At 36.1% G+C, this 22,853-nt stretch overlaps 1 pseudogene; it reads left to right on the forward strand.

Moving 5' to 3' along the window:
- The first annotated feature begins 547 nt into the window (after positions 1-547).
- LOC126623105 (nuclear pore complex protein NUP160-like) lies at positions 548-17,650 on the forward strand (annotated as a pseudogene).
- Positions 17,651-22,853: the final 5,203 nt, after the last annotated feature.

The raw sequence follows: 22,853 nt of genomic DNA on the forward strand, positions 1-22,853 counted from the left end.
ATCTAGTAGGTTAACTATATCCTTAATATATGACCATCAAAACTTTCATCCATGCATGAAAATTAATTTTGTTTGAGAGTAGTTGTTTTTTGACGTTAAGTCCTCCAAACATATATTCGAACCTAATTACTAAGTAGTTTATTAACACTTTGGTAAACTCCTCCACATTTAAGGTATTTGCCAGAAGATCTCTAGCCCTTCAATACCTTAAAAATTCCATTGTACGAGACAATCTTTATCTCTTTCTTGAAACAAAATTATATACATGCCCACCCCTAGCTAGTTTTACGGTTCCAGTTCCACTTCGGTTCATACCGATTTACTGTTCTAACCAAAATTATATATATTTTTTCGAATCTTCTACTTCGCCGGTTTTTGAGTCCACCCCTAGCTGGTTTTACTCCACCCCAACCGAGCTGGAGCATGCCCATACATACACAAGTCCGTGCCGACAATAAATATAAATTCAACTAATGACTAACAATACTACTTCTTGCAACACTCTTAAATAAACCATTAGCACACATCAATCATATGTTCTCAATCTATATTTCTTTAGTTCGCCACCACGGGCATTACCCCTCTTGCTTCTCCCGCTCTCCGCAAGTTGAACTACGGCGTCGTTTGCTGCCGAGTCGCGACCACCGTCTTAAAAACCCGGTACACCTCGTCGGGCTTCTGGGCGCCTGAATTGGCCTCTCTCCGAGAATTCCAACTCTTTAATTTTTATTGATTTGGAGAATTTTCCGAAATAGGGTTTTGAGGGTTTAAGGGTTTTGAGGGTTTGAGGGTTTTGGGGTTTAAGGGTTTTGGGGTTATTGATACGAGAAGATGGGAAGTAGGTCGGCATTGGCAGGCATGGAGGTCCCAATCATCGGCAGCGATTCATTAAAATGGATTGAGATCCCTGCTCCTGCCGCTGATATTTCTGCTACTACTGCCTGTGTCATTCCTCTCACCCATGATATTGCCTCTTCCGTCGCCATTGGAGACCCTAGCAGTCGTATACATCTCATACGGTTATCTCTCTCTCTAGATGTATCTAAATCTATTTCGAATTTGTGCATTTTCACTATATATTGTTCATTTGTTATGGCTTTTGTAACAGGAGAATTCATAACGACCTTCCTCATGATCTTGAGTTGTTTGAGCTCACTATTACCGAAGACTTCCCCAAAGTTGGACTTCGAATCACTTTTCCAGATGCCCTCTCTCCCCTTGTTCCTATTTGTATAAATAAGGTATTCTTAATTTCTTACTCAACTCTACTCTTCTCTGGATTACTGTTTATTTGTGAAAATGAGTCAATGATTCATACATTGTTATGTACATTGCAGATTGATATGGGTTCTAAGAGCCACCCCTACTTGGTTTATGCATTGACTGTCTCAGGGGTCGCTTACCTTTTCAGACTTAGACCCATCTCTACTTATGCATCCCGCTCTGTTTTCCGGGAGGATGAGGTTGTGGTGTTTAATATGAACCCCTCTGTACCAGTAACAAGTGCCGCAGGAACATCATCTGGGTGCCTGGTTGTTGGGCGGGATGATGGATCCCTTGCTGGTTTCCAACTGGGCAGACTTGAATCCACTCCTCCGGGTATTATAAAACTCCTCTAGCCGTTTGCTTCTTGTATATTGTGCCCTTGTAACCATTCAATTATTTTAAGCATGATTTCCTTCCGCCCCATCAATCTAGTGGTTTTGCCTTCTGACAATGTCATGATGTATTAGAATTGTTCATATTCTAAACCCCAATTTCCAATTTGTTTCTTCCTTTCTCATAGATTTTACGCTGGAGCTGCTGGATGATTTTGGACTTGGTCGTTTGTGGGGTCTCATGTCAAGGTGCTTGTTAACTACGTTACCAGAAAATGTACATGAAAAAAACATTTAGTTTGCTTACCTATTTGTCTTTTTGGCTGCTTGTTAGTGAGTTGTTTTAAACAATTAGAGTAGTATTACTTGCTGATGATCCTTCTGGTCTATGAGAATTGGATCTCAGGTTGTTGCCAAAGACGATTAAATTGAATTAACCTTTTTTGAATGCCAAAATGTGATAATCATTTTATTTTTTTATCTGTTTATTACTGTTTTCATGTTTGGAATGTTGTAGGTTAAATGAATTATGAAGAGGTTGTTGAGAATATCACGTTTAAGAATGGGAAAAACAAATAACCAAGATAAATAACACCAAGAAATTACGTGGTTCAGCAATATGTGCCTACGTCCACGGGACAACAACAACAATCTTTCACTATATCAATAATGAGTACAACCAATAATCTTGCCAAATCTCTAGAACTAGGACTTGACGAAAAACTTGAAAGAACAAGAACAAGAAATACACTATCTTTTTTCTTTTCTCTCGCACACACTTTACAATATTCTCTCACTCTAATCCCTTGAGTGGTATACAATTTATTGTTTTGCTCCCTCCTTAAAACTAGTACAATAGCCCCCTTATATAGACATAATAAAGGTCTTCTTCAATAAGGATTATTAATCCTAATTGGAATCTAGTTATGAATCCTACTCCAATTGAGAAACTAACTCCAATTGGGTAAACAACTCCAATTGGGAAAACAACTCCAATTGGGAAAACAATTTAATCCTCTAAGACTATTAATTCCCAATAGACTTAGGACAACTAATCATGGGCTGGAAAAAACCCAACAATCTCCCCCTCTAGACCATGAGGAAGGTATACCATAATAGGATTGCTCCTCTTGACCAAACTCCCATTGATCGAACTTTTCATGACCAGACTCCCCCTGATCGAATTACCCATAACCAAGCTCCCCTTGATTGAACTACTCATTAACCAAGACCCTCTTGATTAGATTTCTCTTGACCAGGCTCCCCCTGATCGCAACACCCATCGTCATTGGCAAAGGCAATTATAGACATCTTTGCCATAAAACATCGCTTATCTTCATCTTGGTCCAATCAGCATCAGACATACTTGCTGGCTTGCTCTTAACACCTTCAGTAAAACATGTCCTCCTCTTGATTTCCACGTAACCCAATTACAGCAGGTTGCACCCTCCATTCTAAACAGATATCAGCCAAACCTGGCTCTGATACCACTTGTTGAGAATTACGCGTTTAAGAATGGGAAAAACAAATAACCAAGATAAATAACACCAAGAAATTACGTGGTTCAGCAATATGTGCCTACGTCCACGGAACAGCAACAACAATCTTTCACTATATCAATAATGAGTACAACCAATAATCTTGCCAAATCTCTAGAACTAGGACTTGACGAAAAACTTGAAAGAACAAGAACAAGAAATACACTATCTCTTTTCTTTTCTCTCGCACACACTTTACAATATTCTCTCACTCTAATCCCTTGAGTGGTATACAATTTATTGTTTTGCTCCCTCCTTAAAACTAGTACAATAGTCCCATTATATGGACATAATAAATGTCTTCTTCAATAAGGATTATTAATCCTAATTGGAATCTAGTTATGAATCCTACTCCAATTGGGTAAACAACTCCAATTGGGAAAACAACTCCAATTGGGAAAACAATTTAATCCTCTAAGACTATTAATTCCCAATAGACTTAGGACAACTAATCATGGGCTGGAAAAAACCCAACAGAGGTACTACTATGGGTTACCTTGTCCACTCCTGTTTGAATTAGAAGTAGGATCTTTTGTTGCATTGTGTATATAATGTTAGTTGTGTTATGCATCATTTTTCTGATAATTGACTAAAAGATTTTACTCAAAAACACGTTGGATCACTTTAGTTTTCTTTCTTGAACTATAGAGTTTCAAATTGCTCTGTGTTAATTACTCTCGTATCGCCTGGAAATGTGATTCAATAAATGAAACTGAACTTATAACACAGGGGAAGGAGGATAGGGGCTGTGCAAGACTTAGGGATATGCAGCTTTCGTGGACAAGCACTTGTATTTGTGCTTCATTCTGATGGGATGTTGCAAGTGTGGGATCTTTCATGTCATAGCAGGATCTTTAGTAAAAACCTGAATAGTTCGACACTGGCAGGTAAGTATCGGTTTTCCCTATTCACTTTGTGATTGTTACTACCTACTTTATGTTGTCCATCATTGAGTAGTCACCACATATTAACACAAAAACTCCCCAACCAAAAATCTCTATTTATAAGACATATTTCCGGGTGTTACTTTATTCTTGGAGGTTGAATTTCTAAAATTTAATCTACTTCCATTTGTACACAGAAAATTCACTTTAGCAATGCTCTTTTCTGTGGGGGTAACAAACACAAAGTTAATAACAAGAGATAGAGTAAACAACACCGGAGGACAAGGAGGAATATTTCTGCTAAATCTAGAATTTATTGACAAAGACGGAAGATTTCTCTGATGAGCACATGGTTGTTTTATGTATGCACATTATTTACCAGAAGATATAATTCCTTTATTTTTTATTTTTTTAAACAAAATATTTCATCTATATATAAAAACATGTTTTCTTATCCTAGGTTTTGTTCTCTAATTTGGCAGAACATATAATTATTTTTCCTTAACAAAGAATCTAATTTCAGGAGCAACATTGGAAAGGTTATGGATTGGTCACGTTGGGAGTCGTTCAAACGTGATTCCTTTGGCAATCTTGTACAGGCAAACTTCAGTACGTAATCTGAAACGAGTGCTATGAATCTGAATTTCGGTGTCATCTTTTTGTATATGCATATATTTCTATTTATTTTTGCTACTTGAGAGTTTTCTATGTGACCCTTGGTTAAGGGTAAACTATGAAAATGTAAGAACAGGGTAATCTGTTTAAGTGATTTGAACTTGGAAGTTTAAAGTTGGGTTTAAGGAAAAGTTCCCCTTCTCCTTTCTATGCTTGGATTTTTTTTCAAAAAGATATAAGAAAGATTTAGGGGCATTGACTATTTTTGCAATTTAAGAAAAAGTTACAGAAAACTAAGTATGAAGAAAATAAGTAATGTTTCCTATTAAAAAAAAAATAGAAAATATGGTTCTTAGTCCGCAGTTATAAATTTAGAAGTATTTTCTGTAGCATGACTTGAGGGTTCTTCCATTTGCTGTTGTTCTGATGAATTCCTTGGGTCAATCATGAAGGGAATCTGCTCAAATACGATCTATGTATATAGTTTTCGTTGCAATCTAGAGTATGGATCAGTTAGAGTGCTGGAACCTTCAGCACAAAATATTCCTTTGGAGGAGGTACACAATTTTTTTTCGTCAATCCCACTGCCTTACTTTCCATTTTTTTCCTAAGTTATATTTGTTACACCAAATATACTATTAATTTGGTTGTCATAGGCTGGATGCGTTGACGTCAAACTTACTTCTAACAAGATATGCATATTGACAAATAAGGGATTAGTGCTTCACAACTTGTTGACGAATGTCAAAGTGTAAGTGAATTCGTTCCTGTTAACATTTAATTGACTCCGTGGCATTGTATTTCTTCTCCCTTTCATTGACCTCTCTTGAATGCTTCCTTTGTGCTAGGGCATGCCTCTGTATTGTTTGTATATAAATCCCTATAGGGGAGTGAAAAGATGAACTAGGAAGATATTATCTTGTGAAAGAGAGTACTCTATTCTTAGAACTGCAATAAACTTAATCACATAAATTTGTTTTAGCTAATTAGCTGATGGTTTCATGATGGTGGCACTTCGTGCAGGTGTTTAAGTATATGGACATACCATCTAATATTATATAGCTAGTTCTGATTTCAGTTCATGAAGTTGGAAGGGTCAGCTGAAGCCCTTGACCTTAATTATCCACATAATGTGCCTTTCTTTTGATGACTTGATTGTTTTGAGGTTTTATTTTATTTTTTTTAATATAAACTCTTGCTGGTGTAGGGATGTATAGTCCCAACTCATATATTTTTTGATCAACAGTAAATGCTTTTCTTTTCAATGTATATATATGACTGACTTGACTTCCTTTTTCTTTCATTTGCCTAAACCCTAAACCTCCAGGGAAGATGCATGCTCTTACGCTTTGCAGGAGGAATTTGTTGCTGATCAATTGTTTCAAAGTTCTGAACATTGTTCAGATGACCTTCTTTTCATGACACATTCAGTATTCTCATCTTCGAAGGTATGATGGGTATATCAGTTAAATTTTATTGTTAATAGACAATGCTTCTTTTTTAATTTTTTTTCCCCAGGATTGTCATGTGACTGTATGACAATATTACAAAGAGCTGGAAAATATTCTGCCATGTACGAAATGCAATTGGAAATGCTGTCACAATTTTATTGGGATGGACTCCATGCCACCAGCATATATGCATATTTATGTGGATGTATTTATTTAAAAGGGTTTGTCTCTATTGTGGACGAAGTCTTGGAGGGAGTTGGTGCAGAACAGCAATATTTGCCATACAGGATTAGAATAACTGCTCGGATTGAATTTCTTTCCCTTTTTTCTTTTGTTCTTTTGCATTTCTTTTGAGATGCCTTAAATCCCAACCAGTGTTTTTATTCTCTGGAGTCGTGATGCACTAAATCCCTCTGTTACATCTCACTTGTGAAGATACATATCTCGGTTGAACCCTTCTATCTAATAGATGGTGGTTCAGCGGGTCAAGAATTGAAAACATGGGCTGGGATTTGAATTCAATCCCATCTGTTCTAATCTTTAGTTGGTAAGCAGCTCTGCAATGTAACACTCTGCAAAAAATAAGAGCTGCTATTTACAAACTGTTTACATACACGCACATATATGTATGTTTTGATTTTGTACGAGAACTTCGAAAGTGGACATCTGTATTCGAAGATAGAAAGAAGTAAAGATCCAATTGAAGGGCCCACCATACAATATGGTTCAGTGCCCTGAATATTCGGAATCAGCAGAGTCAAATTGTCTAAAACATTTTATTATCTTCATCATTTCAGTATTTATGGTAAAATTGTCTTCATCTTTTTATTTGATCACTGTTAGAGGACTAAATTGGGATAAAAATGAAATGGAAATTCTCTTTTGAAGATACGACCGAGTGGGTGCTTAGCTTTAGTCTTGAAAGCTCAGATTTCGCTTTGTATCTCCATATTCAGTACTTTTCTTGAAAGGATGTTCACTTTAGCTTGAACAAGAATTATGTATGAGAGCTTCGAACAAGAATTCGTGTACATTTATATAATACCCAATAGTTGGGATTAGTGGGTTAACTGTGTGTATGGGTTGAGTATAAATGTTATTAGAAAATATTTATAAACCGAACAAGAATACAAATTTATGTAAGATGTTCATTGTAGCCAGTCTAGTAGCTATTATATATTAAATAAGCTGCTTATGATGTTTTGCTTGATGAAAATTCTGCAGGATCATATTGTACCAGTTGTATCCTCGATTTTCTTACGCAGGCTGCTTCTTCCTGGGGTTCATCATAACATTGCTTTGCGCTCAACCTTGCTGGATTATAACAGGCACTGGAGTGATTCAGATTTCCAGTCTCTAACCGCCGATATGCTGAAGAAGGAAATTCTTTCCCTGATTGAACATGAGGTTTGCATTGGAGTTTTTATCGTCTCTCTCACACACTCATATGACACCCTGGAGGTGGGGTTGCTAGCTAACAGATAACCAACGTATGTTGTATATTGTTTTAGGGTGACAGTGATAATTCAAAGTCGATATTTTGCTGCTGGAAAAAATTCTGTTCTCGCTACTTCCAAAACTGGTGCAAGAGCAATGCACCGTTTGGCTTGCTTTTGGATTCCTACAGGGGCACTTTTGGATTGATCAGAAAGAACTCAGTATCTCTTTTTCGTTGTTCGGAGAATATTGAGCGGCTTATTAATGGTATCTCAGGTATTGTTGCTTTATCTGAACCTTTCCCTTTTTTGCTTTAGGATGAATTATTTCTTATTTTTAATGCGTGTCCTTTTTTTTTTGTTGTTGGAATTTTCATATTCATATTTGATAGGTACTTCTGATGATCTCATCTATCTTGTTACCACTGAGGCGGGTTTAGTTCTTCAATTAGAGTTGCTCGTTAAAATGCTTAGATGTGTTGTTAATGTCAGCCAACAATTGGGAAAAACAGCTTCTGCTATATTTTATGAATCATTAGTTGGTGCTCCGCTGGTTATCTCAGCTAAGGAAATTACTCATCGCCTTTTGAAGAAGTTAGAATCTGGATATAGTTCAACGGTAGCAAAGCTTCATGTATCAGATCTTGGACCAGATGTTGCTTTGGAGAGAAGCCTGGCTGATAAAAAAAAATTGAGGAAATTTTCTATTGACATTCTGTTATCTCTTCATACCTTGCACAAAGAATCTGGCACGTGGAGTCGAATTTTAAAAGTGATTGAGATTTATCTAAAATTTCTTAAACCTCGGAAAATTGTACCAAACTCTGATGCTGAAATATCGTTGGATATCAATGCTTCCGTTTTGGTCCAGGCTACTTCTCAAGTTGCGAAGGTTATGTATGAGTCTGCCCTCGACATTCTTCTGTTTCTAAGCTATGTAGTGAGCATCAGTGGGCAGGTCATTTTCTTTTTATATTTTATAATTTTTATTTGCTTTACTTTGATTTTGTGGTTTCACGTGTGGTTAGCAAGACCTGCTATGAGTGTTTTCAGTGTAACAAACTCAATTATATATGTATATTTTTTGGAATTCTTTTATTAAGAAGCAAGGTTTCTCATTGTTTTTTGGTCATCGAAACAGGATTTTGATTATTTTGTTTTGATGCTTATATCTCTGCTCCCTGTTTGCACCTCGCATGCATTGGGTCTGTGCAGCTGTATGCATTATTGTGAATACTTTATTTATTTTGAAAAGACTGATTTTATTTTATGCAAAAGAAATATCTCATAGCACTATAGCAGTAGCAAATAAGTCCAGCAAGCAGACTACAAAAAACAGAACGGAGTATATCAAACCAAAATGTTACTTATCATAATAAGTAAGCATGTTATGTCGCTGGACTGTGAATCTGGATTATTCGTTAGTTTGCATCTCACCTGCCAGCTTTAGATATGTAAACCTGTAAAATGTTCAATATAGATCCTTAAAATGTTTCTTAGCAAAAGAACCCCAAAACTAATTTTTCGTTAAATAAATGTTTAGTTCATGCCTTGAATTTATCTTTTGTACAAAAACAAATTAGTAATAAACCAGAATAAAGGGAGTTGCTTGTTTCCTAATTCAAGATATGAGAAGTTGGCTCTGTACTCTGTTAGAGTGGAATCTATTGCTATGTACTCATAAATGCATGGAGTTAAGATTTTTGTTTTCTCCCCTAGAACTAATGGAAAATAGAGGTGAGAATTTGGTTTCTTTCTTGAACAGGACCTTATATTACTTAGATACAATACGCAACTCAACTAAATCACCCATTGTTCTCATAAAAGAAACAACGAATAAATATACAAAGTTGGGTTGGGTTCATTGCTCTAACTTTTTCACAAACCCTTGTATGTGATGTTTCTGTTATTGAGCTGTATTCTAAATTTCAAGTACATACTTTCCACTCCATGTTTAATATTACTATCCTTCATCATTAGTTCTACACATGCTTCTGGTCTTAATTTCAGTCTATAGGAAACTACTCCAGTGCTTACTTCAACAACTTACAGTATACGTACTTTAGTTTTTTACCAAAGCATTTGCCTTTTTCAGTCTTTATCGTTTTTATAAAACTCCTTATTCCATGATAAGGGTCGTCATTTTCCTGGAATTTAATCAATTAATGTGTCAAAATTTCTTTGGGTCTGCATGCAGATTGAGATGCTGCATGATGATGTATCCAAAATTCAACTTGACTTGATTCCAAGGATTGAAAAAATCATTTCTGAGTGGCTTCTTATACATTTCTGTGCCACCACGCCGTCTGAATCAGCTGCAATTGAAGATTTTAGCTCTCAGCTTTCAGTGTTACATATTGGTAGGTTTATGCTTTGTCTGGGGCCTTAGTTGGTAAGTTTGCTGATTTAGTATTTTTCTGATGAATATCCCTGACCGTGGTTCAGATAGCACCATGGGAAGAAGATCATGGAATGAGAAGCTTGGAAAGTGTGAGTTCACTCTGGCTTTTATATTCTTACCAAGTATTCGAACTTCCTCCGGAGACGAGGTCTGTTTTTCCTTGAGAAGCACACCGAACGTGAAGGACATTAGTATTTCAATGCGGGACTTTGTTAGCTGGATCATTTGGGGCCATACTGCGGAATCCTTTACCTTCCTCAAACGTGCAACAGATCTTGCTTTGATCCTTCTAAGGCATGGGCAGTATTATGCGGTTGAGGTTGTTTCTCTACCTACAGTTTTCCTAATATCCCTTAAACTTTACTTCATTGAGATTACTTATTGTTACTTTTCTATATAAAGAACCTACTCACTATGGTGGAGGCACATTTTCAAAATGAGAAGACATCTTATAGCATCCAAGATACAGAGGAAGGATGGTGCATACTTCATCATCTTTTAGGGTGCTGCTTCCTTGCTCAGGTATGCCGTGGGTTGCATGGAGTGCTGAAAGAGAGGAAAGTCACTGAAGCTGTTCGTTGTTTCTTCAGGTATTCTATGTTTTCTAAATCTTTTGCCGATTGCCTATCCTGTATCGGTAACTCCTGTAGGGCATTGAATCTGACTTCTTGAAGAAAGTAAATAAGATGTGAAACTCCAACTTTAACTTCAAGTTATGTTTTTAATCTCTTTTTTCCTGAAGATATTTCTATTTTTTCAAAATTATTCTTCTAAGGAGATTCTCATTGTACCAAGAAAAAGTACGTTGGAATACCAGCTCGTACCAATATAATTGAACTAGTGGATAGCTTGAATTAAGATTTACGGGAGACGAGTTGTAATGAATAATGTGTAATTGAGTGTTAGATGTTACATGTGCTGATTGAGGCACATCATGCAAAAAAATCTTCTTATTTCCCCAATACTCAAATATTTAATATGTTGATTTGAAGCACAAAGTGAACCTGATAAATTGTTGGATTTTGATGTAATGCACAAAACTGAAGAGTCTGAACTTTTAATATGATACACTTAGCTGCTTGGTGTTTGCATTCAAAATTTTCATTCACATTCTCTATTCTATTACTCTGTATTTGAATGGGCCAATATCAAATAAAACTAGCATTCACCTTTACAGCTTTATTACAATATTAGTTTACGATACATTGTACACTTCTGGATATGTAGTGTCTAGATGCTTAGTATGAATGATGTGCATCCTTTTGAAGACTGATATTTATACTTGGGAATTGTCCATATTTTTCACTCATAATTGTATCATTTGCACTTAGGAATAGCTCGTTGTTTTCGTAGTGAACATTGATATCTAGTTTTTCTATTCAGAGCTTCGTCTGGAAAAGGAACATCCCAGGCTTTACGGAGTTTGCCTCAGGAACCGGGGTCTCCAAATCTTGGTTTCAGTGAGTTTGTTTAACTTTTATATCTTAAACAGTTGATTGTGCCTTTTGCTTTTCTGTTTTTATTAACTCTTTCATTTTACCTTTCCTTTTAGCTGGTGACATATCAGCTTCCTCATGGAGACTGCATTACTACCAATGGGCAATGCAGATATTTGAGCAATATAATATAAGCGAAGGTGCTTGTCAGTTTGCGCTCGCTGCGCTTGAGCAGGTAGAGGAAGCTAGTGTAAAAGATGAGCTGAATGGACGAGACTCAGTCAACGAATCAGTATCTACCATCAAAGGACGACTTTGGGCAAATGTCTTCAAGTTTACTTTAGACCATAATCTCTATTGTGATGCATATTGTGCAGTAATTTCAAACCCAGATGAGGAGAGCAAGTACATCTGCTTGAGGCGTCTGATAATTGTTCTTTACGAGCGTGGTGCCATAAAGGTTTTTATTCAAACTTGAAGCTAACTTTTGTTTGCTTTTGACATTCTTTTCCAGTTTTTGTCTTTACTAAGTTGCAAAGTATATACCCACAAGAAATTCTCTCTGCACGATGTTCGTTCCATCTATATTGTCGATAATGTATTGATTTTATGTCAGTACCCTTTTTTTCTTAGCTTCAATGATTTCTACTGATTATGTACTTATTTATATACTTTTTTTTAGCAAAATATTTGAATATTATGTTTCCTGTAATGCGTGTGGCATGGAACTTATTTCAAGAATTCTGTGTGAGATTGTCCTAGTGAGGCTAATTCTCCGATGAAGGTTTTTCTATTACTAGATTTCTTTTGCCGTCATTTGTTGCAGATTCTTTGTGGTGGTCAGCTACCGTTTGTTGGTTTTACAGAGAAGGTAGAGCACGAGCTTGCCAGGAAGGTATGATCTAAATGTAAAGCCGATTGGATACTGACACTGTATTTCAAAATTTTCAATTTTTATGTCCTGGTGATTTTTCTCTATCTTAAACATGCAGGGAGATTGTTCAGATATATTAGCAAAGCCAAACTTATATAAGTTGCTTTATGCATTTGAAATGCATCAACATAACTGGAGAAGAGCAGCAAGCTACATGTACCTATATTCCGCTCGTTTGAGAACAGAAACAGCTCCGAAAGATTACCAGCACACATCATTGGCACTAAAGGAGATTCTGAATGGGCTCTCTGCTGCTATCAATGCACTTCATCTTGTTCATCCTGCCAACGCTTGGATTGACCCTCTACTCTGGAGTAATTCTCTTCACAAGAAGCACTATCCAAGTAAAAAGGCTAGAATTACAATAGATGAACAGAGCACATAATGCAACAACCAAACTTTGTTTTAATTGTGTCTACATCTTTAATTGTTGTCATGAATCCCGTCTACCATATGTGTCTGATAAATTAAATACCCATAACTTTTAGCTGCTACCTACCTATGAGCAAAATTTTCTACCTATGAGCAAAATTTTCTTGCAGACCAACAATTTGTTCAAAAGCAATGAACGCACATACATAGACTGATTTTGAAATCCCATTATGTAATTTTCTGGATGATTTTGGAATCCCATTATACACACAATTACATTTATATGTACATCGTTAGAACTCCCTAAAATAATATTTGCTTTTGAGGCAGTCACACGTTTTATTTTTATTGCAGCGGCCAGCAGCAATGCTTATCCTCAAACAGGGAAATCTTATATTGATATTGAGAAGATTGAGGACGAGTTTGTGCTTACTTCAGCAGAATATTTGCTTTCATTGGCACATATCAAACCTGCATCTAGTGGTAAAGTGCTATTTTAACTTAATTTGTTTGTGTAAGATTCCCAATAAATTAAAATTGGTTTTCAACCCTTGACGTAATTCCAAATTTTTGTGTGGTATTCCCAAGGATTATACTAGTTAACAATGTATCAGGGAATAAGCTAGCTACCTGAATTAGGAATATGCTAATTATTTACCTCAAGGCTTTTTATTTAAACTTGTAAAAGTCGCATCCAACTTATGGTAAAGGCAATTTAGCCAGAATTTTGGTTATCTTGATACTTTAGTTTTTTTTTTTTTTTTTTTAAGTTTGAATTAAATTCTAATGTGCATGGAAATTTTGTTTTGTAAAATGATGTTTATACATAATAAGTCTCTTCAGTAATTATTAATTGTGTTTGGCAAAGGGTGAAGGGTCAGTGGGAGTCAGTTGGCCTTTATACCTTGCCATTGTCAACCCAGTCTCTTAAAATCACGAATTTTCAGTAGCATCTTGAAATTGTCAGTAGCGATCACATTCTATTCATGACACATTTAGAAGTAATCATGAATTTTCTTTTCTTTGCCATTTATTAGCATCAAATTCCAATGTTTCATTCTTGTTTCCAAAAGTTAATTACGACATTTTTTCTTGAATATTTGTAACGCATCACCTTTAGACAGCTTTCACAAACCCTCCTACGTATATTATTCAACTATTTTTTTTTCTCGTGAGAGAGCCAATTTATCCCGTTATATCCAGCCTGTCCCATGTTTCATCTCATGGTTGGATTGGAAGAAATTGTTGGAAGTGCCTGATTTTGTTTTCTGCTCGTCACTTTTTGTCCCTTTTCTTTTCCGTGTTTATTTATTGTTGCCATATCACATGTCCATGACTTCTTTCAGGAACCCAGAAAGCACCATTAGAGGTTGTTGATCTCCTTATGCAGACAAATTCATATGATATGGCATTTACAATTCTTTTAAGATTCTTAAAAGGTTCAGAGTTAAAGAGGTATAGATCTATATTATAATATTATAGCCATAGTGTTTCCTTTGTAATGCATAAAACCTGGAGCTGTCTTTTGTTCAGGGGAATGGAAAGAGTTTTCTCTGCCATGTCACTGAGATGCTGTTCACATAGAGTTGATTCTTCATGGGTTGGGTAAGATAGATATTTTCCTCATTAAGCATTTGCCTTAAATACTTTAAAAAGTGTACAATCCTGATCTTGTATTAATTTCTTTGTAACTGAATCTGAATTATGTAATATATAACTTTCAGGAATGATCACAGAGCACGTGGTCTTCCGTTGACTTTATCAATGGATGATGTGGCTGTTCATGAGGATGTGGGTTCTACAAATGAACAATTTAAGGGAATCAGTCAATGGGGAACTCTTGAGCTTTACCTTGTATGTATTCGGTGTCTTCAATCTTTTTGAGCTTCTTCTTAACCATCAATGCGCTTTTATCAAATATTTGAAGGAAACATTTTAAATATGATTTATGGAAGAAGGAATAGATTGCATGTTTACATTATTGAAAAGGAAACTAGTCTCTAGATTTGGGATTTTGAAGGGTTTAAAAGATAATTAGTACCGCCCATATTTAATTTTAGACAGCCCAGAGGTTATTTCTCTAAAGGTTTCCAGGATCACACTACATATAGACATTTAGTGTTGTATTTCAAATTAGAAGTAGCCGACCCCACTTAGTGGGAAAAGGCTTTGTTGTTGTTGTTGTATTTCAAATTAGAAGGAACAAGAAGCAAATTATTTGAAAGTACAGTTGAGGTTTTATTCAACTAAGGGAGCATGCACCTGCATGGATGCTTTGCCTGAATATTTGAACACTACAAAATTGTTTTTGAATGGCTCTGTTTCATATGAATATCTCGAAGAATTAAGTGCCTATTTATGTTCATAATCCTATACTCTAATACTATGCTGAATCTGGTCAAGGGCCTTAGATATTATCTTGTTTCTTAAATTTGTTCACAAGTATGCTATTCACCCAAATTAAAAAAAAAATCACAAGTATGCAATATTTTTTCCTAAATTTTAAAATGAGTATGTTATTGATCATAGACTCTGTGAAAGTGTATTGTAACTGAGCCTTTGGAGTTGCCCCATGTCGGTGTGAGTGTTGCTTGGGAAATGGGTTAGGAATAGGCCAGGTCAATAGAACTATATTGTAAATAGGATTCGGATATATAAGAATATTTGGTTCCCAGTGTGTTTAGTGATCTAGCTTCCTAAATTAAGTGTTTATCTTCCTAATTCTCACAGTTCTGTTAAATTCTTTTAGGCTATCAAATTTTGATTAATGCATTTCATTCTTATAATTTATCAACACAAATGTAGACGAGGGAGCCTTTACCGGTGCTTCTACCCTTTTCATAGTCAAATATGTTCATATACATAAGTTTAAAGGAAGTCAGGAGTAGTATACCGTACCATTTACAATCCACCATGAGTTTTGTTCACTCTTCGCCTCTCCCCACCCTTTGTCTCTTTGCTCCGTTTAAGAATTTTCATCTTATCCTACCCTTTTGATGTATTCAAAATATACAGGACAAATATAAAGTATTTCATGCCGGTTTACCACTAATTGTTGCTGAAACTCTTCTTCGCTCGGATCCTCAAATTGAATTGCCTCTTTGGCTGGTAAAGATGTTCAAGGTAACTCTCTAGGTGGTTTGTAATAAAAGAGGAAGTCACGTTTTACAGCATCTATGTTTTTGTTTAATTGACAATCGTCTCTCTCTCTCTATCGCTCACTCTCCATCTTATTAGTTTATTCTTCTTCATTAACAATGCTTCTGGTATCGTATGTTATTTAGTTTATCCTTTTCTGTAATTATGTTTCTTTATATCCTTTGTTAGTTAATTATTCTTCATTAGCTTTCTAGTGTATTGGTTATTAATGAAAAGTACAGGGTTTTGTCACACGCTTAAAATGACCCATTCACGTAACATCGTAGCCTTGTGACCCACTTGTGTTTTGACAGGATGGTAGAAAGGACAAGACTTGGGGCATGACAGGCCAAGAATCAAATCCAGCATTATTATTCCAACTATATGTTGATTATGGTCGATACAGAGAAGCTACAAATCTTTTGCTTGAGTACATAGGATTGTTCGCATCAATGGTAAATTGCAGCTTGTTCTTTTCTATATTAAGCTTCTGCCTTCCTGCTTGGCTAAAGGTTGCCCATGGTTTTAACTTTGCATTTGGAAAGTTCATGCCATTTTGTGCTTTCTATGGCAGAGTTTGGTTTAGTTTCTGGGTTTCAGGTTCTTTGTATGTACTTACGATGGTGGGTTTATGGTGGTGTTTGGTTTGAAGGTGGAGGTGTGGGCGATGAGGGAGGAGGCAATGGGGTTGGAGTGATGGGACCCATGGAATTAGGGGGATGGGCGGGGCTTCACAGAGAGGTAGAAATGTAGTAGAATGGTTATTGATGAGGGGACGTTTTTCTCCAAAAAACAGTAGTTGGCAATATTTATATTTTATTTTATGTATTGTTGTCCCTTAGACTATTAGTGTTTCCTTAATCAAAATGTAAGTGCAGGTCGTGCGTAATACTGGAGTTTTTGGAACATTAGAATTAATGATACATGTATAGGGAGGTCAAATGAAAGAAGAGGTCTGTTAAAATAGTCTGGTTGTTGATGTACCTTAGATGAAAAATGGGACAAAAGAACTGATGCAAAAGTAGTGTACCTTAATTTCGTGGGGCATTAGTATTGTAGGTACGTTACGCCTTCTTATTTCATGTTGATTTCTACTCTACTGGTTGTTTAACTTAACATGTTCTCTTCTACAGAGGCCGGCTGACATGGTCACTCGTAAAAGACGACTAAGAGTCTGGTTTCCATACACGGGAATTCAGCGTCTGTGGTGCCAACTTGAGGAATTGATCAGTTCAGGCCACATGGTAGATGAATGTAACAAGCTAAAGAATTTATTACGTGGAGCTTTGCTGAGCCATCTCGAACTGGTAAGCCATATTTACAATCTAGGGCTAGTACGGGGACAAACTTATAACCTTGCTGTTGTGTACGGAGTGCCCAATACCATTGCCGGTGTGCTGTTTTCAGGTGAAAGCAGACTCGGAAGATGCGGTTTCTGCTTTAAGTTGAGAGATTTTCGGTTGCCCAACAAGATGGATGGACACACTTTGAATTCAACCTTGAAGTTGAGCGTCAGCTGCGGTTTTGTTAACAGACAATGCTATCAAGATACAGTGGTTATTGGAGGCGAGCGCTGACTATTTTGTGGTTGAGAATCGTCCGCCCCCCCTCACCCCCCCCTCCTAATGTACATACACAAGACACGATGAAACTTTGAAACCGGATATTTGATTTCATAAGGGGAATTTTATTGCCGAGTGATGTAATTAGAGAAAAACAAGTAACGAGAATGCGTAGAGGCGATGCAGGTTCTCTCCTGATAAGCCAAGCAGAAAGCAAACGGGTTTACTGCCCAATTATGTCTGTATGAACCCCTATTTGTCGCAGCACATGAGGAACCGAGCTGCAATCGTGAATGCCAGGGCATTTCACTAAACCATAAGAAATACGCAGTTATGACTTGCTTAGCCAGTAAAACGTTGCCTATTTACCCAGCTTACTTGTGCGCAAAAAAGAGGCAACGCAACGGCACCCAATGTCCACACACAGCCTCATCTCTGTCTGGCAACAATGGCAGGAGTCATGACTAATTACGTCAATGAAAACCCTAGACCTAAATTAATGTGGTTCTTCCTCACGTTTAACACTTCAGATTTGCTTAGACTTTTATATTCAAACCAAAATATCAACGAAAGACATGATATAAAAATAGGAATATACGCACAAGCAGATGTATTACGAATTTTTAATCAAAAGATAGAACTTAACGATCAGTAAACAACAATAAAGGAGAACGAAACTGTTATTTGCATACGGTTTATGGATGTTTATGGTCTTCTGTTTTACTTTTTATCAAGATTATAACGAGTCTCTGTAAAAAAGAAAAAAAATAATAATAATAACTGTAACGGGGCTTTGTTTATGCTTATTCCAAAATTATATTATTGATCTCAATCACTTTGGCTGCTTTGCGCTACATTTACTGCAAAATTGTAAAGATAACATTAACCTCATTAAATATTGATACTGAATTTCTATGTCAATGGTAGCTCTTCATTTTCAATGTTTTCCCTCAACTTTATTACTAAAAAATTTGAAAAAATGCCCATTTTTGCCTTATATTTCTTGATTCCTTTCCCAACTTCATTAAACAGTGTAATGAAAAAGAAAAGAAAAAGCACTCACATTACCTTTAAAAAACACATAATGTTGAAGTCCTAACTTAGTTAGAAACTAGAAATTGAGCTCGTGCGATGCCGTGGGTTTTAAAATTATGTTAAATAGGTGAAACATATTAAAATATATTTACATCCATATCAAAATTTATTTACATCCTTATGTTCAATAAAGAATAGAAGACAGGTGTTCCAGATTACGCTACTATAAATAAAGGCACAATAGATTGAGATAATACACACTTCACTTCAGAATTCGCCAATGTCTTCCACATTCTTCAACACGTGGAAAATTCTTTAACATTCTTTCACACGTGGAAAATTCTTTCACATTCGACGAAAAACAATTACTGTCCATATTAGCTGGTGACTTCAATGAACTACTTTGTAGTAGTGAGAAACAAGGAGGTGCTAGCAACTATCGACTTGGAGGTTTTAATTTAAGGGAACTTTAACGAAAAGCACCCGGTACTGTTCATTTTAACGAAAAACCACATTTTTACAATAAAAGGTCAATCCTGGTACTATTCACTTTACCCTTTATTTTGTCCTTATCATTAAAACTCAAAGTTTTCAAGCCCTTTTCATTAGTTTTCCTTTTAATTTAATCAATGGGTTCAAAACCATGTTACGATTGATTTGGGTTTCATTGGCAATTAGTTCACTTTGTTCACATTTTGTTGCTATGTGTCGTTGTCTTTAATATTTTTAGAACAACTCAATAAATCATGAATCATTATGGTGTACGTGCAACCATCAAATCTAATGTCTTAGATTAAGCACATCATGATTCTGTAAGTATTGAGCAAGTGTTATTAAATAATTGGAAGATAGGTACATAAAATAGAGTTGTGTAATACATCAAATTAATTGTATGTTACCCTTTTAAATAGTATGTAACATTTTTCTCCTAACTTCTACTTGGCACATGAACTTGCTACATTTTTCTATATATCCAACAAGATAGTACGCCACTTGTAATATTTTACGTTTATAGATGGAGTATTGTAAACTAATCAAAGAAGCTATATGCTTGAAGCTCCTTTGAGGCAAAGATACATTGTCTCGGTCAATTGGTAGCCCACGTGTAACATTTTTGCCTCATCAAACTTTTTGAAATGGTTTTTTTTTTTTTTCTTTTCATATATACATACATATTTCTTTTTGGATAAAAACTCCACCAATAAAATTAAAAAATATTATGGATAACTTTGGTTTTTTATTATTAAAGAAAAGACAAAACAACTGTACAAATCGTCTGACCCTCTTCTGCCCTTCTGCTGCCTTATGTTCTGCTGGTGCCTGCCCATGACAGGAGGAGGAAAACAGAACGCTTTCTAGCTACTCTTTCCCAAACAAAAATTATGAAGAAATAATCAAGTTTTTGCTGCTTTTAATCACGTGAAGGTGAAGGCAGCTGTAAATTCATATTTTTCCATGGCTTTGATATGTGCATATACAAGAGTTCCAAAACCTGCAAAGCTCCGACCTGAGGGCAAGCTCCTTCTTAGACCATCTCTAAATCTGGGCTAAAAGCTAAATTACCTCCCAAATTATCCCCCCAAACACTCTCCAACCCATGTTAAAATTTTAGGCTAAATGCCAAATGTTATTTCTGGGCCAAATACCCCCCAGCTTTCCTCCCAGGCTAAATGCCAAATGTTTATCGGAATTTAAATTTTTTTAGATTAAAATGTTCATAAAATTAATTTACAATAATCTACATATTTATTTTTTATTTTTTAAAAAAATTGATTTAAGAAAAAAATTAGCCTAAGTTTATTCTTTAATAATTCCGGGCTAAAATTTTAGGGCAGAAGGGTTTGAGCAGAAAAGATGTTTCTGGGCTAAAAGCCAAATTTTTCAGGCTAAAAAATTTGGCTTTTAGCCCAAGGGTTAGAGATGGTCTTAGGGGGCATGATTGTTAGGACCTTAGAATATTACACCTGTTAAGTCTAACCTTTATGGTATTTTGTCTTATCCTTGTAGAAATTGGTTTCATCCAACGGTAGTGAAGGTGGAAAGGTGTTCCAATCTGAGCTCTTCCCCTTTAGGGATGTATATAAGCCCCCCTTCACCTTTTGGGAAAGGTATGAATGAAATCAAGATGTCTTAGTTTATTTTTTTTCCTCTTCTCTCTATATTTTCTGCAGTTTCATCCTCTAGTCATATCAGTAAGCCCTATAGCAGACGAGGATGAAGAACACAATACTCACAATAAGAGCAGCTACACTGCTCACGACTAGGCCAGGCTGCTGGCTATAATTTGTCCTCATTGTTCAATAAATATTGAGAACGAACACCGGTGGCTTCATGACGATGAGCTAGGTAGATCGATCAATGATAGTGGGAGAAAGAAAAACAACACGGGCCGAGGGACATATAATGTTATGCTAGATCATTCCGACGGAGAGGGTTAAAGGTTAAAATTAAAAAATAGTCTAATTTGTTCAAAAATTTATTCCCAATCGAAGACTAGGCAATAATTTTATGGGACCCATTAGACCATTATTTGGCCAAATGGGCATAAGGCTAGCCAAATATAGCCTCCTCCTTAGCCCTTTTTTGAGATCCAGCTCCTCTTTTGCAATAATTGATTCAAATTCAAATGCTAGATTTGAAAATATTCAAAGATAGTTTAATTAGATAAACCATAAATTTAAAGTGTACAAATGTCATAAATTAGACAAACTCTGAATACAATGTGTGGTTTTCCTATTTCTAAGTATGATGAAATAGTCTGTAATGGCATTAAAACAAATAAAAAAGTAATTTGCTTCTAGAAAGAGATAAAGATTATCTTTTACAATGGTAATTTTAAGATATTGAAAGGATAGAGATTTTCTGGCAGATACCTTAAAGGTGAGTGAGTTTACCAAAGTGTTAGTAAACTACTTAGTATTAGGTCCGGATATATATGTTTGGAGGACTTAATGTAAGAAAACAACTACTCGCAAACAAAATCAATTTTCATGCATGGATGAAATTTGTGATGGTCATACATTAAAGAGATAGTCAACCTAGTGGATCCAATTATTAAGGTTTGACTAGAGAGTAAATTGTATTATCAAGGGGAATGAGTTAAAAGCCCATAATTAGAGTAGTCATAGTGAAAACCCAACCTAGTTGACTGGAGATCCCAGATCTAGGTTAAAATGGGTGTAACGCCCCAGCCGCGAAATATTTATTTTCAGGAAGTAATTATCAGTGATAGGCCCAACTAGAATCATGGTCACTTTATTACCATTAATCACATTTCTTCGGCTCAATAATTCATAAAAATTTCACAACTAACCATAATTTTCTTTATGAAACCATGCATTTAAATTATGAAGTAAATTCCAAATTAGCTTCTAACAAAACAACTATTCAACAAAAGATTAATTCTGGAATATTTAACCTCACTTACTTTATAGCTGCATCTAACTCCTCATTAAACTGCCTACATACCCTAAACAGGGATCAAGCCATTTGTAGTTCGCCCTTTACAAATTTTAATCTATGTCCAATTATATTCGAATATTCGAAATAACCAACATTAGTGGTAATAATCGAAACACATCACATGGGCACTAAACTTGTAATTAAAATATTGAGATTGGCACAAAATGGCAGCATTGGCCCCTGGTCACGCGCCGCCGCCAGTGGCGGTCGATCTGCCCAAATTGTCGGAGAATATCAACTATTTCCAAAAATTACCAAATTTTATAGGATGATAGATCTCAATGAGGGGAGAAAGTTTCATACCTGCGGCCAAGTCCAATTTGGCCGGGAAACACCTCAAATTGGCCACGAACCACTGGAAACCCTTGAATTTGGGTGTGTTCAATTAGACCTCAAACGGACTCCGACACCCCCAAACTTGTTTGGGCTTTATTCCAGAGGTTGAGGAAAGCCTATTGGTGGTGGTAATTTGCTAAGTTAGCTTCTCGATTTGTGAATTTCCGCCGGATATCCACACGCACCACCGTGCGTTTTTCCCCAGAAATACCACCAATTTCCTCCTAATTTTGGTTGGAAATGGAAGAGGGTAGGTCATGGAGGGTTTTTCAAGTGGTAATTTGAGGGTCAAGGATCCCCCGCCGGGTCAGGTCGCCCACTCATGGGTTAAGGATCCCCCGCACCCCCTTCTCTCCTTTTCCCTCATTTCTTTCCTTTCCCATTGGTCACGTTTTCCCCATTTCCTTCTTCCTTTTCCTCCTTTCTATTCTTTACTTTCAATCTCAGCCGTCCATCATTTATTTTCCTTTCATCACAGCCACACACGTGGCACAGCTTATTGCTCCAGATTTCTGGAGTCTTCTAAATGAAATTAAAATTACCAAAATATCTCTGACTTTAAACGTTAATAACTTCTTCATTATAACTCTGTTTCACGAACGGTTTACGCCCACCCATTCGTGAGATCGAGCTCTATTCAAGCATATAAATTGTG

The sequence above is a fragment of the Malus sylvestris genome, chromosome 5 (assembly GCF_916048215.2).
Source record: "Malus sylvestris chromosome 5, drMalSylv7.2, whole genome shotgun sequence".
In the NCBI taxonomy this organism is placed as follows: domain Eukaryota; kingdom Viridiplantae; phylum Streptophyta; class Magnoliopsida; order Rosales; family Rosaceae; genus Malus; species Malus sylvestris.